Here is a 19,616-nt window from a genome sequence, read left to right as displayed (position 1 = left end):
TGTGACTACTAACGGACTGAACTCTGACAGATTCCCTTTGGGACGGGGCACAAGACAAGGGTGCTCGCTGTCCCCCCTGCTCTACTTGTTGGGGGCGGAGCCTCTGGCAGAGTTGATAAGGAGCAATCCAAGTATTATGGGTGTTCCTGCAGGCGGCCTGCAGCACAAGATTTCGCTTTACGCGGATGATGTCTTGCTCTACATATCCAACCCTGAGAAATCCCTTCCTCCCATCTTAGATACAATTGCTCAGTATGGCACGTTTTCAGGTTATAAGATTAATTTTAACAAATCCACTGTCTGCCCTCTCAATATTATACTCACCAGTTCTATGAAGACACTATGCCCATTCCAATGGAAGACACAGGGGTTTCAATACCTTGGGATATTCATAACACCAGATCTGAATAGGCTTTTCAAAGAGAATTATCTTCCACTCCTGGATCAAATCAAGAACAACCTCCAAACCTGGATCTCCCTCCCAATTAGCTTAGTAGGAAGAATTAATGTAATCCGTATGAACATCCTCCCTAGACTGAACTATTTATTTCAGATGCTCCCATGCTATCTCCCAGCTTCCTTTTTCAAAACAATTAACCAAAGCATCACCAAATTTATATGGGGCAATAAAAAACCTAGGATCAAGCTTTCCACTCTATCGAAACCTGAATCTAAGGGTGGTCTTGCCCTTCCCTCCCTTCAATTGTACTACTGGTCTGCCCAAATCCGCAACATGCTAACATGGATCACAAACAGACAAGAGTCAACGTGGAGCCAGATAGAAGCCCAATCTTGTGGTTCATTGCCACTAAGCTCAACTATATTCATTGATAACTTTAGTGAAGTGGGCAACATAGCCAAAACATTTGTGATTTACAGTACCCTACGAGCGTGGAGGGACTGTAAGAAATACTTGGGCATCTCCTCCCAAATATGTTCTCACTCGCCTATAGTAGGCAACCCAGACTTGCCAAAAGCCCTGAGAGATGCCAACTTTAATCTTTGGCATACTCTAGGAATCAGGACCTTTTCAGACCTATTTCATCAGAAGACCACTACACTGAAATCCTTTCAAGAGCTCTGCAATGAATTCAATGTGCCAAGATCCCATTTTTTTAAATATCTACAAATTAGACATGTCATCTCCTCATTTACTTCCAAGAGGAGGTTTAGAACTCAGTTGAATGAAGTTGAAACCCTTCTTGTCACAGCACAATCCATTAAAGGCAAAATATCCTATATCTATAGACTCCTTTCTGAGAAAGGAGGATCCTCCTTTACTCCTTTGAAAATAATATGGGAAAAGGACCTTGGTCTGACTATCAGTGATGAGTTATGGGCGGAGGTTTGCGACAGGGTATACTGCTCCTCTACTAATGTAAAAATGAAAGAATCTAATTACAAATTTTTGTACAAATTTTATTACACTCCCCCTGAGACTCCATAAAATGAAAACAGACATTTCTCCTAATTGTAATAGATGTACCTCTGAAAGTGGAACCTATATGCATGTATTTTGGAGCTGCAGAGAGATTGCCAGATTTTGGCAATCTATACATACTGCTGCACAGAAAATACTAGATGTACAGTTTGATATGACCCCGTGTCTCTATCTTCTTAATGCCCAGCAGGACTTTGTTCTTGATCCTGACAGAGAAAATTTGCTCATGACCATTACATACTTTGCTAAGAAATGTATTCTTCTATTGTGGGCCTCTAATACTTCTCCTACATTTAAAATGTGGATTGACCAGATTGTTGACTTTCTCCCTCTTGAAAAGCTCACTTATGACCTCCACAAGAGACAGCCCAAGTTTGATAGACTCTGGTCTCCACTACTCAACTATATTTCAAATTGGACAGAGTGAATGGGGGAATCAGGGAGATGGGCAGATGCGTGTTGTGTAAGGTGCTGTAAAACCTAAAAACTAATTATTGGCTCGTCATCTCAGCTAAGGCTGGAAATAGCTAATAAGAACCTTGATAGTGCTGCTGCAAGTTCTATAATTTAAATTTTGTTATAATTATTATTTGTGTGTGTATGTATGTATGTACAGTGGGGAAAAAAAGTATTTAGTCAGCCACCAATTGTGCAAGTTCTCCCACTTAAAAAGATGAGAGAGGCCTGTCATTTTCATCATAGGTACACGTCAACTATGACAGACAAAATTAGAAAAAAAATTCCAGAAAATCACATTGTAGGATTTTTAATGAATTTATTGGCATATGATGGTGGAAAATAAGTATTTGGTCAATAACAAAAGTTTCTCAATACTTTGTTATATACCCTTTGTTGGCAATGACACAGGTCAAACGTTTTCTGTAAGTCTTCACAAGGTTTTCACACACTGTTGCTGGTATTTTGGCCCATTCCTCCATGCAGATCTCCTCTAGAGCAGTGATGTTTTGGGGCTGTCGCTGGGCAACACAGACTTTCAACTCCCTCCAAAGATTTTCTATGGGGTTGAGATCTGGAGACTGGCTAGGCCACTCCAGGACCTTGAAATGCTTCTTACGAAGCCACTCCTTCGTTGCCCGGGCGGTGTGTTTGGGATCATTGTCATGCTGAAAGACCCAGCCACGTTTCATCTTCAATGCCCTTGCTGATGGAAGGAGGGTTTCACTCAAAATCTCACGATACATGGCCCCATTCATTCTTTCCTTTACACGGATCAGTCGTCCTGGTCCCTTTGCAGAAAAACAGACCCAAAGCATGATGTTTCCAACCCCATGCTTCACAGTAGGTATGGTGTTCTTTGGATGCAACTCAGCATTCTTTGTCCTCCAAACATGACGAGTTGAGTTTTTACCAAAAAGTTATATTTTGGTTTCATCTGACCATATGACATTCTCCCAATCCTCTTCTGGATCATCCAAATGCACTTCAGACGGGCCTGGACATGTACTGGCTTAAGCAGGGGGACACGTCTCGCACTACAGGATTTGAGTCCCTGGCGGCGTAGTGTGTTACTGATGGTTGGCTTTGTTACTTTGGTCCCAGCTCTCAGCAGGTCATTCACTAGGTCCCCCCGTGTGGTTCTGGGATTTTTGCTCACCGTTCTTGTGATCATTTTGACCCCACGGGGTGAGATCTTGCATGGAGCCCCAGATCGAGGGAGATTATCAGTGGTCTTGTATGTCTTCCATTTCCTAATAATTGCTCCCACAGTTGATTTTTTCAAACCAAGCTGCTTACCTGTTGCAGATTCAGTCTTCCCAGCCTGGTGCAGGTCTACAATTTTGTTTTTGGTGTCCTTTGAAAGCTCTTTGGTCTTGGCCATTGTGAAGTTTGGAGTGTGACTGTTTGAGGTTGTGGACAGGTGTCTTTTATACTGATAACAAGTTCAAACAGGTGCCATTAATACAGGTAACGAGTGGAGGACAGAGGAGCCTCTTAAAGAAGAAGTTACAGGTCTGTGAGAGCCAGAAATCTTGCTTGTTTGTAGGTGACCAAATACTTATTTTCCACCATAATTTGCAAATAAATTCATTAAAAATCCTACAATGGGATTTTCTGGAATTTTTTTCTCAATTTGTCTGTCATAGTTGACGTGTACCTATGATGAAAATTACAGGCCTCTCTCATCTTTTTAAGTGGGAGAACTTGCACAATTGGTGGCTGACTAAATACTTTTTTGCCCCACTGTATGTATGTATGTATGTATATATATGTATGTATATATATATATACATATATAAAACCATTTTTTATTATTATTATATATATTTTTTTTAAATTTAATTCACATCTGTGAATGTGGAATGTGTTTGGTTGGTTGATTGAAAACTTAATAAAACTTTAAATTGAAAAAAAAAAAAAAAAAAAAACTTTATTTTGAGATTTGGTGTCACTGGCCTACACACAATACACCATAATGTCAAAGTGGAATTATGTTTTTAGAAATGTTTACAAATTAATTTTAAAAAATGAAAAGCTGTCTTGGGTCAATAAGTATTCAACCCGTATGTTATGGCAAGCCTAAATAAGTTCAGGAGTAAAAATGTGCTTAACACGTCACATAATAAGTTGCATGGACTCACTCTGTGTGAAATATTAGTGTTTAACATGATTTTTGAATGACTACCTCATCTCTGTTCCCCACACATACAATTATCTGTAAGGTCCCTCAGTCGAGCAGTGAATTTCAAACACTGATTCAACCACAAAGTCCTGGTAGGTTTTCCAATGCCTCGCAAAGAAGGGCACCTATTGGTAGATTGGTCAAAATAAATAAAAAAGCAGACATTGAATATCCCTTTGAGCACGGTGAAGTTATTAATTACACTTTGGATGGAGAATCAATACACCCAGTCACTACAAAGATACAGGCGTCCTTCTTAACTCAGTTGCCGGAGAGGAAGGAAACTTGGGTGTTCCAAGATGGCGTAGTAGTGCAGTTCTGTTTTTGTCGTGTGTCTGTAAATAGCCTGTAAATACCCTGTTTTTTTGTATTTTTCGTACATATTTCCCTATCAGACTTTTCATCCTTCTACAAAATATACTTTCCTGCAACCCGCCTCACTCAATGTGGAACGGATTCTATTATTGACTTACCTTTATCTAGAATCTCCAGTTGAAACTAGCTAGCCAGCTAACTAGCTACTTGCTATTAGCCACAGCTAGCGGTATTTCACCCAGAACATTGGATTTTTTTTTCTGCGTGATTAATTTAATCACTGGACATTAATCACCGGATATTCGGCCAGTCTGCACAGCGCGTTATCGACCCAGAACATATCAGTTTTTCCGCCGGAATCACTGGACCTTTAACTCCGGATTCATCGCTACCAGCTAGCTGCAACAAAATGGACGCTGTGGTCTGGCTAATCATCCTGAGCTAGGCCCATCTCCCGGCTATCTACCTCTCTGTCAACCGGACGGGACCACCTAGTGTTGACACGGAGCCCCGCCGATCCTACACGACTGGTCTGCCGACGAAATCGTCTGATGTGGTTACGACGTTAACCACGAAGATTCCATCTGCTAGCCCCGGCCCGCTAGCACACGCTGGCCTCTTACTCGCTAGTGCTTTAGCAGCCTCCGAACTATCCTATTGCTGTTCACCGGACCTTATGATAACTCAGCTATACAGCTGATGTCTGCTGGACTGTTCCTTTTTACGGTACTACATCCTGTTTATGTTTAGCCTCAGCCCAAACATGGTTAGCTTATTGTTGTTTCGGATATTTCTAATTGTACTATTTCACTGTAGACCCCCCAGCCCAGCTAAACCTGCCTTAGATAGCTCCTTTGTCCCACCCCCCATACACGCGGAGACCGACTCAATTGATGCCTCCAGCGATGCTATCTCTTTCATTGTTACCCAACGCTTAGGTTTACCTCCACTTTACTCATATCCTTCCATATCCTTGTCTGTACATAATGCCCTGAATCTTTTCTATAACACCCGGAAATCTGCCCCCCTTTATTCTATGTACCCAACGCACTAGAAGACCAGTTCTTAAAGCCTTTAGCCGTATCCTTATTCTAGTCCTCCTCTGTTCCTCTGGTGATGTAGAGGTTAACCCAGGCCCTGCAGCCCTCAGTATCACTCCTACTCCCCAGGCGCTATCATTTGCTGACTTCTGTAATCGCAAAAGTCTTGGTTTCTTGCACATAAATATCAGAAGTCTACTTCCTAAGTTTGAGTTATTCACTGCATTAGCACACTCCGCCAACCCTGATGTTCTAGCAGTGTCTGAATCCTGGCTCAGGAAGGCCACCAAAAATTCTGAAATTTCCATCCCCAACTATAACATTTTCCGTCTAGATAGAACTGCCAAAGGGGGTGGAGTTGCAATCTACTGTAGAGATAGCCTGCAGAGCTCTATCATACTATCCAGGTCTGTGCCCAAACAGTTTGAGCTTCTACTTCTAAAAATCCACCTTTCCAGAAATAAGTCTCTCACTGTTGCCGCTTGCTACAGACCCCCCTCAGCCCCCAGCTGTGCCCTGGACACCATATGTGAATTGATTGCCCCCCATTTATCCTCAGAGTTCGTACTGCTTGGTGACCTAAATTGGGATATGCTTAATACCCCAGCCATCCTACAATCCAAACTAGATGCCCTCAACCTCACGCAAATTATCAACGAACCTACCAGGTACAACCCTAAATCCGTAAACATGGGTACCCTCATAGATATCTGGTCTCCTGAGTGGCGCAGTGGTCTAAGGCACTGCATCGCAGTGCTGACTGTGCCACTAGAGATCCTGGTTCGAATCCAGGCTCTGTCGCAGCCGGCCGCGACCGGGAGACTCATGGGCGGCGCACAATTGGCCCAGGGTAGGGGAGGGAATGGCCGGCAGGGATGTAGCTCAGTTGATAGAGCATGGTGTTTGCAACGCCAGGGTTGTGGGTTCGATTCCCACGGGGGGCCAGTATAAAAAAATATATATATGTATTCACTAACTGTAAGTCGCTCTGGATAAGAGCGTCTGCTAAATGACTTAAATGTAAATATCGTCCTGACTAACATACCCTCTAAATACACCTCAGCTGTCTTCAACCAGGATCTCAGCGATCACTGCCTTATTGCCTGCGTCCGTAACGGGTCCGCAGTCAAACGACCACCCCTCATCACTGTCAAACGCTCCCTAAAACACTTTAGCAAGCAGGGCTTCCTAATTGACCTGGCCCAGGTATCCTGGATGGATATAGATCTCATTCCGTCAGTAGAGGATGCCTGGTTGTTCCTTAAAAGTAATTTCCTCTCAATCTTAAATAAACATGCCCCATTCAAAAAATACAGAACTAAGAACCGATATAGCCCCTGGTTCTCCTCAGACTTGACTGCCCTTGACCAGCACAAAAACATCCTGTGGCGTACAGCATTAGCATCAAATAGCCCCCGCGATATGCCACTTTTCAGGGAAGTTAGGAACCAATATACACAAGCAGTCAGGAAAGCAAAGGCTAACTTTTTCAAACAGAAATTTGCATCCTGTAGCACTAACTCCAAAAAGTTTTGGGACACTAAAGTCCATGGAGAATAAGAGCACTTCCTCCCAGCTGCCCACTGCACTGAGGCTAGGAAACACTATCACCACCGATAAATCTACAATAATCGAGAATTTCAACAAGCATTTTGCTACAGCTGGCCATGCTTTCCATCTGGCTACCACTACCCCGGCCACCAACTCTGCACCCTCCGCTGCAACTTGCCCATGCCCCCCCGCTTCTCCTTCACACAAATTCAGACAGCTGATGTTTTGAAAGCGCTGCAAAATCTGGACCCCTACAAATCAGCTGGGCTAGACAATCTGGACCCTTTCTTTCTAAAACTAGCCGCCGAAATTGTCGCAACCCCTATTACTAGTCTGTTCAACCTCTCTTTCATAACGTCTGAGATCCCCAGAGATTGGAAAGCTGCCGCGGTCATCCCCCTCTTCAAAGGGGGTGACACTCTAGATCCAAACTGCTACAGACCTATATCCATCCTCCCCTGCCTTTCGAAAGTATTTGAAAGCCAAGTTAACAAACAGATCACCGACCATTTCGAATACCACCGTACCTTCTCCGCTATGCAATCCGGTTTCCGAGCTGGTCATGGGTGCACTTCAGCCACGCTCAAGGTCCTAAACGATATTATAACCGCGATTGATAATAGACAGTACTGTGCAGCCGTCTTCATCGACCTGGCCAAGGCTTTCGACTCTGTCAACCACCGCATTCTTATTGGCAGACTAAATAGCCTTGGTTTCTCAAATGACTGCCTCGCCTGGTTCACCAACTACTTCTCAGATAGAGTTCAGTGTGTCAAATCGGAGGGCCTGTTGTCTGGACCTATGGCAGTCTCTATGGGGGTGCCACAGGGTTCAATTCTTGGGCCGACACTTTTCTCTGTGTATATCAATGATGTCGCTCTTGCTGCTGGTGACTCTCAGATCCACCTCTACGCAGACGACACCATTTTGTATACATCTGGCCCTTCATTGGACACTGTGTTAACAAACCTCCAAACGAGCTTCAATGCCATACAACACTCCTTCAGTAGCCTCCAACTGCTCTTAAACACTAGTAAAACTAAATGCATGCTTTTCAATCGAACGCTGCTGGCACCCGCCCACCCGACTAGAATCACCACTCTCGACGGGTCTGACCTAGAGTATGTGGACAACTACAAATACCTAGGTGTCTGGTTAGACTGTAAACTCAACTTCCAGACTCACATAAAGAATCTCCAATCCAAAGTTAAATCTAGAATCGGCTTCCTATTTCGCAACAAAGCCTCCTTCACTCATGCTGCCAAACATGCCCTCGTAAAACTGACTATCCTACCGATCCTTGACTTCGGCGATGTCATTTACAAAATAGCCTCCAACACTCTACTCAGCAAATTGGATATAGTCTATCACAGTGCCATCCGTTTTGTCTCCAAAGCCCCATACACTGTGACCTGTACGCCCTTGTTGGCTGGTCCTCACTACATGTTCGTCGTCAAACCCACTGGCTCCAGGCCATCTATAAATCACTGCTAGGCAAATCCCCGCCTTATCTTAGCTCATTGGTCACCATAGCAGCACCCACCCGTAGTCTGCGCTCCAGCAGGTATATCTCACTGGTCATTCCCAAAGCCAACACCTCCTTTGGCCGCCATTCCTTCCAGTTCTCTGCTGCCAATGACTGGAACGAATTGCAAAAATCTCTGAAGCTGGAGACTCTTATCTCCCTCAATAACTTTAAGCATCAGTTGTCAGAGCACCTTACCGATCACTGCACCTGTACACAGCCCATCTGAAATTAGCCCACCCAACTACCTCATCCCTATATTGTTATTTATTTTGCTCTTTTGCACCCCAGTATCTCTATTTGCACATAATCTCTTGCACATCTAGCATTCCAGTGTTAATACTATTGTAATTATTTTGCACTATAGCCTATTTATTGCCTTACTTCCATAACTTGCTACATTTGCACACACTGTATATATATTTTCTGCTGTATTTTTGACTTTGTGTTTTTTACCCCATATGTAACTCTGTGTTGTTTTTATTGCACTGCTTTGCTTTATCTTGGCCTTATCTTGGCCAGGTCGCAGTTGTAAATGAGAACCTGTTCTCAACTGGCTTACCTGGTTAAATAAAGGTGAAATAAATAAAATAAAAAGGGATTTCACCATGAGGTCCAATGGTGACTTTAAAACAGTTTAATGGCTGTGATAGGAGAAAATTGAAGATGGATCAACAACATTCTAGTTACTCCACAATACTAACCTAAATGAGAGTGAAAAGAAGGAAGCCTGTACAGAATAAAAATATTCCAAAACATGCATCCTGTTTGCAACAAGGCACTAAAGTAAAACTGCAAAAAATGTGGCAAAGAAATTAACTTTATGTCCTGAATACAAAGCGTTATGTTTGGGGCAAATACAACACAACAACACATCACTGAGCACCGTTCTTCATATTTTCAAGCATGGTGGTGGCTGCATCATGTTATGGGTATGCTTGTCATCGGCAAGGACTAGGGAGTTTAGGGTGAAAAGAAATGAAATAGAGCACAGGAAAGAAAATAATGAAAGAATAATGTGCAAATATTTTACAATCCAGGTGTGCAAAAGCTCTTCGAGACCCAGGAAGACCCACAGCTGCAATTGCTGCCAAAGGTGACTCTAACATGTATTGACTCAGGGGTGTGAATACTTAAGTAAATTAGATATTTCCATATTTCATTTTCAGTACATTTGCAAACATTTCACAAATATGTTTTCAGTTTTTCATTATGGGGTATTGTGTGTAGATGGTTGAGATTTTTTATTTATTTAATCAATTTTGAATTCAGGCTGTAACACAACAAAATGTGGAATAAGTCAAGGGGTATGAATACTTTCTGAAGGCACTGTAATTCAGATAATGCATGTCATAACAACAAGATGCCCAGCGCTTCAAGCCAAGCCTCCTCCACCTCCTCTCGCTCTCTCTCCACCCACAACATTTCAGTCGCGCCCTACACTGGTCTGTCAATGGTGTGTTTGTCTTTCATTAACCGCTGTTACGGCAAAATACGATTTTCCTATAAAGATTAAATAGCTTTCAGAGGTTTAAAAAGGAACAGAAACGAACAATATAAACCGGTACTTTCTTTTGGTTCGAAACGGGTTCAGAACTTTATTTTGCTGGTCGGAAAACAGTGGCAAGGAACAAAATAAATAATGCTTCTGTTCAGAACGAAACCATTGGAAAATAATTTTGGTTCCAACCCCTGATGTAAACATTATTAAAGTGACCAGTGTTCCACAACTCTATGTACAGCAGTCTCTAAGGTACAGGGTGCAGTACCGGGTGGTCGCGCAGGTTAGCGTTTTTCGTCATTAATCTTGTTCTGGTGGCACCTCTGCAGAGCGGTCACTAGCTGGCACAGCCACAAAGTCATAAAATCTGATTTTAAACCTAAACCTAACCCTAACCGGTTTGGCCGGTGTAGGCCGTCATTGTAAATAATAATTTGTTCTTAACTGACTTGCCTAGTTAAATAAAGGTTAAATAAAAAATTTACCCTAACCTTAACCACACTCCTAACCCTAACCTTAACCACACTCCTAACCCTAACCTTAACCATACTCCTAACCCTAACCTTAACCACACTCCTAACCCTAACCTTAACCACACTCCTAACCCTAACCTTAACCATACTCCTAACCCTAACCTTAACCATACTCCTAACCCTTAACCTTAACTATACTCCTAACCTTAATGCCTAAACCTAACCTTAAATTAAGACCAAAAAGCAAATGTTTGTTTTCATGAATTTTTACAATATAACCTATTCTGACTTTGCAGCTGGCCTATCTAAGGGGAAATCGCTCAGTTCTGCCTCCAGGACAAGACTCATGACAAATAATGTAAACCTGTGTGGTAGCCGGCTAGTGACAGTGTCTAATGATCAGGGCAGGGTACTGGGCGGAGGCCGGCTAGTGATATCTGTTTAACAGTCTGATGGCCTGGAGATAGAAGCTGTTTTTCAGTCTCTCGGTCCCAGCTTTAATGCACCTGTACTGTCTCCTCCTTCTAGATGGTAGAGGGGTGAACAGGCCGTCGCTCGGGTGGCTGAGGTCCTTGATGATTTGCTTCGCCTTCCTGTGACACCGGGTGCTGTAGATGTCCTGTAGGGCAGGCAGTGTGCCCCCGATGATGCGTTGGGTTGACTGCACTACCCTCTGGAGAGCCCTGCGTTTGCGGCCGGTGCAGTTGCCGTACCAGGCGGTGATACAGCCCGACAGGATGCTCTCAATGGTGCATCTGTAGAAGTTCTTGAGGGCCTTAGGGGCCAAACTGAATTTCTTCAGCCTCCTGAGGTTGAAGAGGAGCTGATGCACCTTCTTCACCACGCTGTCGGCGTGAAGGGACCATTTCAGGTCCACGCCGAGGAACTTCACAGTCCCCAAATCCAGAACAAATTCAAGAAAGCGTACAGTATCATATAGAGCCATTATTGCATGCAACTCCCTTCCATCTCATATTGCTCAAATAAACAGCAAACCTGGTTTCAAAAAACAGATAAAGCAACACTTCACGGCACAACGCCTCTCCCCTATTTGACCTAGATATTTTGTGTGTATGTATTGATATGAAGGCTACGTGTGCCTTTAAAAAAAATTTGATGTAGTTCTGTCCTTGAGCTGTTCTTGTCTATTAATGTTCTGTATTATGTCATGTTTCATGTTTTGTGTGAAACCCAGGAAGAGTAGCTGCTGCTTTCACAACAGCTAACGGGGATCGTAATAAAATACCAAATACCAAACTTAAAGCTTTTGACCCTCACTTTTGACCAGTCTATAAGGATGGCGGTGTAACTGACAAACCAAGGGACTGAGTAGTGGGCCCCGTTCTAACACTTATGACACGGTGGGCCCCGTTCTAACACTTATGACACGGTGGGCCCCGTTCTAACACTTATGACACGGTGGGCCCCCGTTCTAACACTTATGACACGGTGGGCCCCGTTCTAACACTTATGACACGGTGGGCCCCGTTCTAACACTTATGACACGGTGGGCCCTGTTCTAACACTTATGACACGGTGGGCCCCGTTCTAACACTTATGACACGGTGGGCCCCGTTCTAACACTTATGACACGAAGGGCCCCGTTCTAACACTTATGACACGGTGGGCCCCGTTCTAACACTTATGACACGGTGGGCCCCGTTCTAACACTTATGTCACGGTGGGCCCCGTTCTAACACTTATGACACGGTGGGCCCCCGTTCTAACACTTATGACACGGTGGGCCCCGTTCTAACACTTATGACACGGTGGGCCCCGTTCTAACACTTATGACACGGTGGGCCCCGTTCTAACACTTATGACACGGTGGGCCCCGTTCTAACACTTATGACACGGTGGGCCCCGTTCTAACACTTATGACACGGTGGGCCCCCGTTCTAACACTTATGACACGGTGGGCCCCGTTCTAACACTTATGACACGGTGGGCCCCGTTCTAACACTTATGACACGGTGGGCCCCGTTCTAACACTTATGACACGGTGGGCCCCGTTCTAACACTTATGACACGGTGGGCCCCGTTCTAACACTTATGACACGGTGGGCCCCGTTCTAACACTTATGACACGGTGGGCCCCCGTTCTAACACTTATGACACGGTGGGCCATGTTTCAACACTCTGACATGTCTAAATTCATTGTCTTCATTACCATAGGCCAGCCATAGGAAATGTCTGAGAAATAGACAAAGTAACTTCCCAGTGAAAATCTCACTTCATAGAAATTCATATTCTGTTAACTCATACCCAAATAATGTTGTTGACTCGTCCTATGTTCGTATGTGGAGAAAACAACACTTAAAAAACCCACCTCAAACAGACCGTTTGTAGTAATATTTCCTCATGTAGTATGATGTAATACTCCTGAGGATACTGAGCTGACCAATCAGTGGTCTAGAGGATACTGAGCTGACCAATCAGTGGTCTAGAGGATACTGAGCTGACCAATCAGTGGTCTAGAGGATACTGAGCTGACCAATCAGTGGTCTAGGGGATACTGAGCTGGCCAATCAGTGGTCTAGAGGATACTGAGCTGACCAATCAGTGGTCTAGGGGATACTGAGCTGGCCAATCAGTGGTCTAGAGGAGGATGAGCTGGCCAATCAGCAGTCTAGAGGAGGATGAGCTAGCCAATCAGCGGTCTAGAGGAGGATGAGCTGGCCAATCAGCGGTCTACTCGTGTTCATATTTTTAATGACCGGTATACGACCACACCATTCCAACACAGAAAAGCTGCTTTTTAACATACTTATTACAATTTTTTGGAAGCAAAACTATTTCACTCACATTGTAATTAATTATAGGTCATATTTCATAGAAATCTTGGAAACACTGGACAGGACACCATAATAACTCTTATTCTAAAAGAATCCACAGCATCCACAATCGGCTTTAGTTAATCTAATTTACTCCTTCTGAGGAGTTTATATTTCTGACTAGAGCTCAAACCTCCATTCCTCCTAAAGAGGATTATAATCCAATACAGCCATCAGTCTGTGTGGCAGGAAGCCTGGTAGGAAGAACAAGACAGAGGCTAACATCTGTCACTGTGTTGATTGCCCCATGTCCCCTCCCATGTCCCCTCCCATGTCCCCTCCCATGTCCCCTCCCATGTCCCCTCCCATGTCCCCTCCCATATCCCCTCCCATGTCCCCTCCCATGTCCCCTCCCATGTCCCCTCCCATGTCCCCTCACATATCCCCTCCCATGTCCCCTCCCATATCCCCTCCCATGTCCCCTCCCATATCCCCTCCCATATCCCTCCCATGTCCCCTCCCATGTCCCCTCCCATGTCCCCTCCCATGTCCCCTCCCATGTCCCCTCCCATGTCCCCTCCCATGTCCCCTCCCATGTCCCCTCCCATGTCCCCTCCCATGTCCCCTCCCATATCCCCTCCCATGTCCCCTGCCTAAGAGGGTCTTAGGGGCTGAATCTGACTCTCTCTCTCTCTCCAACTCTCTGCTCTGTCCCACGCAGGGTCCTGCAGGGAAGTATTTTTAGAGCGGAGCACCATCGTATCTGACCCAAGAAGAAAGAACAGAGCGAAGCTGAAACCCGATGCAGAGAGACCAGAGCTAAAGCAACCAGCCAGTCCACTCCACTACAGAGTACAATACATTTCTCACAGGATTTCTGTCTCCCCACATGCCACCATGTCTCTCTCCAACCTGCCCGGTAACCAGCCTACCCGGTAACCGGCCTACCAGCCTCCCGCCTAACAACCTGCCTGGCTGAGTTCCTGCCTGCTGGGGTACAGCCCCACATTCCCAGCCCCTGCCAATGTGCAACCTGCACCATTCAGCCCCTGTTCCCTCTCTCTGTTCCCTCTCCTTCTCTCTCTCCTTCTCTCTCCCTGTTCCCTCTCTCCTTCCCTCTCCCTGTTCCCTCTCTGTTCCCTCTCTCCTTCTCTCTCTCCTTCCCTCTCCCTCTCTCCTTCCCTCTCCCTCTCTCCTTCTCTCTCCCTGTTCCCTCTCTCTGTTCCCTCTCTCCTTCTCTCTCCCTGTTCCCTCTCTCCTTTCCTCTCCCTGTTCCCTCTCTGTTCCCTCTCTCCTTCTCTCTCTCCTTCCCTCTCCCTCTCTCCTTCCCACTCTCCTTCCCTCTCCCTGTTCCCTCTCTCCTCTCTCTCCTTCCCTCTCCCTCTCCCTCTCTCCTTCTCTCTCTCCTTCCCTCTCCCTGTTCTCACTCTCCTTCCCTCTCCCTGTTCCCTCTCTCCTTCCCTCTCCCTGTTCCCTCTCTCCTTCTCTCTCTCCTTCCCTCTCCCTCTCTCCTTCCCACTCTCCTTCCCTCTCCCTGTTCCCTCTCTCCTTCCCTCTCCCTCTCCCTCTCTCCTTCTCTCTCTCCTTCCCTCTCCTTGTTCTCACTCTCCCTGTTCTCACTCTCCTTCCCTCTCCCTGTTCCCTCTCCCTGTTCCCTCTCTCCTTCTCTCTCTCCTTCCCTCTCCCTGTTCTCACTCTCCTTCTCTCTCCTTCCCTCTCCCTGTTCCCTCTCTCCTTCCCTCTCCCTGTTCCCTCTCTCCTTCCCTCTCCCTGTTCCCTCTCCCTGTTCCCTCTCTCCTTCCCTCTCCCTGTTCCCTCACTCCTTCTCTCTCTCTCTCTCTCTCTGCATCCACTCAGCACGGGAGCTAAGCCTCCGCTACTCGCCAGCCATAAATAATCACAATTACTAAAACCCACAGACAGAGAACCGTACTATAGTGTATTAAATATGTCTGTATTAAGTATCATCCAGAAAGCAGCAACAGAGGTGACTATTTAGCATTACTTACTTGGCAGCTAGCTAGCGACGCAACGATATCATCTCAAAATCCAAAAATAATTTCAACTACCCAGCAGCGTAGCGGTAATCATCAGGTATCTGTGGAGTCTTGATAAACCCAGCTAGCCAAGATGCTGCAGCCTGCTGCTGCCTCACGTACGATCTGGATCACGTCAAGACACAGAGAGGGTGGGGGGCTGCTGCTGCTCAAACCGGAGCTCAAAGCTCACTCACCACACAGACAGAGACACTCACTCACTCTCTCTCTCTCTGTGTGTGTGTGTGTGTGTGTGTGTGTGTGTGTGTGTGGTGTGTGTGTGTGTGTGTGTGTGTGTGTGTGTGTGTGTGTGTGTGTGTGTGTGTGTGTGGTGTTTCTGTGTGTGTGTGTGTGGTGTGTGGTGTGTGTGTGGTGTGTGGTGTGTGGTGTGTGCGGTGTGTGGTGTGTGTGTCCAGCAGGGTTCTTCAGTTGGGAGGGAGGGTGACTTTCAAGGACACACACTGGTCAGGATCATTCTTTCTTTTCCCATGCAAGCTGTACACACACACACACACACACACACACACACACACACCTGTCATACACACACACACCTCAGCAGGTGTCTCAGACATGCCCAAACCCCGCCAGACCAGATCAGACCAGGCCAAGAGTGTGCAAAGCTGTCATCAAGGCAAAGGGTGGCTATTTCAAGAATCTCAAATCTCAAATATATTTTGATTTGTTTAACACTTCTTTGGTTACTACATGATTCCATATGTGTTATTTCATAGATTTGATGTCTTCACTATTATTCCACAATGTAGAAAATAGTAAAAATTAAGAAAAACCAGAGAATGAGTAGGTGTGTCCAAATTTTTGACTGGTACTGTATATATAATATATTACAATAATATACACCTATATACACTACCATTCAAAAGTTTGGGGTCACTTAGAAATGTCCATTAAAATAACATCAAATTGATCAGAAATACAGTGTAGACATGGTTAATGTTGTAAATGGCTATTGTAGCTGGAAACGGCTGATTTCTAATGGAATATCTACATAGGCGTACAGAGGCCCATTATCAGAAACCATCAGTCCTGTGTTCCAATGGCATGTTGTGTTTGCTAATCCAAGTTTATCATTTTAAAAGGCTAATTGATCATTAGAAAACCCTTTTGCAATGATGTTAGCATAGCTGAAAACTGTTGTGCTGATTAAAGAACCAATAAAACTGGCCTTGAGACTTGTTGAGTATCTGGAGCATCAGCAATTGTGGGTTCGATTACAGGCTCAAAATGACCAGAAACAAAGAACTTGTCAGTCTATTCTTCTGAGAAATGAAGGCTATTCCATGCGAGAAATTGCCAAGAAACTGAAGATCTTGTACAACGCTGTGTACTACTCCCTTCACAGAACAGCGCAAACTGGCTCTAACCAGAATAGTTGGACTCTGGAGCAGTGGAAAGGCGTTCTCTGGAGTGATGAATCACGCTTCACCAACTGGCAGTCCGATGGACGAATCTGGGTTTAGCGGATGCCAGGAGAACGCTACCTGCCCCAATGCATAGTTCCAACTGTAAAGTTTGGTGGAGGAGGAATAATGTTCTGGGGATGTTTTTCATGGTTCGGGCTAGGCCCCTTAGTTCCAGTGAAGGGAAATCTTAACGCTACAGCAATAGTAGTCGACCAATCTCAACATGACTGAGAAGACACATTATATGCTATGAAAGCCAAAACAAAACAGGAAATATTATTGACATTACATTACACTTTTCACTGGCTGTCCCTCAGGTTGTGGCAGGAGGACACATATTTGGCTGCCAAAATTGCACATTTTGGCTTTTCACCCAATAAATATTTGATTTTTTCTTCCTCTTTTATAGTTTAAAATTCTTTGTACTGAATGATAATTTTGGGAAAGAAAGATTCTCTTAGGTCTGAGTATTTGTCACAGTGTAATAGGAAATGCAGCTCTGTCTCTACCTCTCCCCGGGGGCAGAGTGAGCACAGCCTGTCCTCTCTGGGCAGCCAGGTTTGCCTGTGACGACCGGTCTCTATAGCCAGACTGTGCTCACTAAGTCTGTACCTAGTCAGTGTTTTTCTCAGTTTTCTATCAGTCACAGTGGTCAGATAGTCTGCCACCATGTACGGTCTGTTTAGAGCCAAATAGCATTGAAGTTTACTTTGATTTTTTGTGGTGTCTTTCCAATAGGTGATATATTTTTATTTTTGCTTTGTGATGATTTGGTTGGGCCAGATTTTCTGAGTGCTGTCCTGAGGCTCTATGAGGTTGGTTTTGGTTAGTGAACTGAGCCTCAGAACCAGCTGGCTGAGGGGACTCTTCTCTTGTTTCATCTCTTGACATAGTAGAGCTGTGTGATGGAATGTTTTGGGGTCACTTGTTTTTAGATGGTTGTAAAATTTGATGGCTCTTTTTTCTATTCGAATAAGGAGGGGGTATTGGCCCAATTCTGCTCTACATGCGTTATTTTGAGTTTTTCTTTGCACTTGCAATACAGTCTTGCAAAACTCTGCATGCAGTATTTCGATTGGATGTTTGTCCCATTTGGTAAATTCAGTATTAGAGAGCGGACCCCATACTTCGCTGCCATATAGAGCAATTGGTTCTATAACTGATTGGAAAATGTTGAGCCAGATTCTAATTGGAATTTCGATTTTAATATTCCTTTTAATGGCATAGAATGCTCTTCTTGCTTTGTCTCTCAGCTCATTCACAGCCATGTGAAAGCTACCTGTGTTGCTGATATTTAGTCCTAGATACGTGTAATTTTTGGTGTGTTCTAATAGAACTGTGTCCAAATAGAATTTATATTTGTCATCCTGATTTCGGACCTTTTTGGAATATCATTATATTCGTTTTTTTAGATTAACGGTCAGGGCCCAGGTCTGACAGAACCTGTGCAGATGATCTAGATGCTGCTGTAACCCCTCCTTAGTGGGAGACAGTAGCACCAGGTCATCTGCGTACAGCAGACACTTGATTTCAGTGTTGTGTAGGGTGAGACCAGGTGCTGCCGATTCTTCTAATGTTTTTGCCAATTCGTTAATGTAGATGTTAAATAGTGTTGGACTTATTGGGCAGCCCTGTTTCACTCCACGTCCCTGAGAGAAGAAGTCTGTTTGCTTGTTGCCGATTTTAATCGCACATTTGTTTTTAGTGTACATTGATTTAATAACATCATATGTTTTCCCTCCAATACCACTTTCTATTAGTTTGTAAAAAATATCTTCGTGCCAAATTGAATCAAATGCTTTCTTGAAGTCTACAAAACACGAGTAGATTTTGCCTTTGTTTTGATTTACTTGTTTGTCAATTAGAGTCTGGAGGGTGTAAATGTGGTCTGTTGTACGATAATTTTTTACAAATCCAATCTGGCTTCTGCTTAGGACGTTGTGTTCATCAAGGAAATTATGTAGTCTGCTGTTTGTGATACTGCAGTGTTATCTGAATTGGTTGGTGTCCCAGGGGTTTTTAACCCTTCGCTCTGGAGATCAGAACAGACCATCAGTCTCCTCACATCTAATGGCACCCTATTCCCTATACCTGTGGGCCCTGGTCAAAAGTAGTGCCTCACATCTAATGGCACCCTATTCCCTAGACCTGTGGGCCCTGGTCAAAAGTAGTGCCTCACATCTAATGGCACCCTATTCCCTATACCTGTGGGCCCTGGTCAAAAGTAGTGCCTCACATCTAATGGCACCCTATTCCCTATACCTGTGGGCCCTGGTCAAAAGTAGTGCCTCACATCTAATGGCACCCTATTCCCTATACCTGTGGGCCCTGGTCAAAAGTAGTGCCTCACATCTAATGGCACCCTATTCCCTATACCTGTGGGCCCTGGTCAAAAGTAGTGCCTCACATCTAATGGCACCCTATTCCCTATACCTGTGGGCCCTGGTCAAAAGTAGTGCCTCACATCTAATGGCACCCTATTCCCTAGACCTGTGGGCCCTGGTCAAAAGCAGTGCACTACTTGGGACGAAGCCCATCCCTCTTGTCACATATACCAACAGTCAATCATGCTTTTGGCAGTTCCATGGTGGCCTGCTACACTGCATTCAATTGATACATATTTCGATATACAGTACCAGTCAACAGTTTGGACACACCTACTCATTCCAGCATTTTTTTTCTTTATTTTTTACTATTTTCTACAATTGTAGAATAATAGTGAAGACGTCAAAATTATGAAATAACACATATGGAATCATGTAGTAACCGCAAAAGTGTTAAACAAATCAATCTATATTTTATATTTGAGATTCTTCAAAGTAACCACCCTTTGCCTTGATGACAGCTTTGCACACTCTTGGCAAAAAAACAACACTGTCGAAATCTTAAAGTAAA

The 19,616-nt window shown here is 44.5% G+C and overlaps 1 protein-coding gene across 11 annotated transcripts in view; it reads right to left on the bottom strand.

The window, feature by feature from the left end:
* Nucleotides 1-15,417, bottom strand: part of atp2b2 (ATPase plasma membrane Ca2+ transporting 2) — a 265,384-nt gene extending 249,967 nt beyond the window's left edge. For all 11 annotated transcript variants that reach the window (XM_041891842.2, XM_041891845.2, XM_041891844.2 and 8 more), the window contains exon 1: nt 15,271-15,417. The gene's annotated coding sequence lies outside the window, so the exon portion shown is untranslated. The remainder of the gene's footprint in view (nt 1-15,270) is intronic.
* Between the last annotated feature and the right edge of the window lie 4,199 nt (nt 15,418-19,616).

This window comes from Coregonus clupeaformis, chromosome 12 (genome assembly GCF_020615455.1).
Source record: "Coregonus clupeaformis isolate EN_2021a chromosome 12, ASM2061545v1, whole genome shotgun sequence".
Classification (NCBI taxonomy): domain Eukaryota; kingdom Metazoa; phylum Chordata; class Actinopteri; order Salmoniformes; family Salmonidae; genus Coregonus; species Coregonus clupeaformis.
The sequence above is the reverse complement of the archived record's forward strand: the minus strand, read 5'-3'. Positions and strand labels throughout refer to the sequence as shown.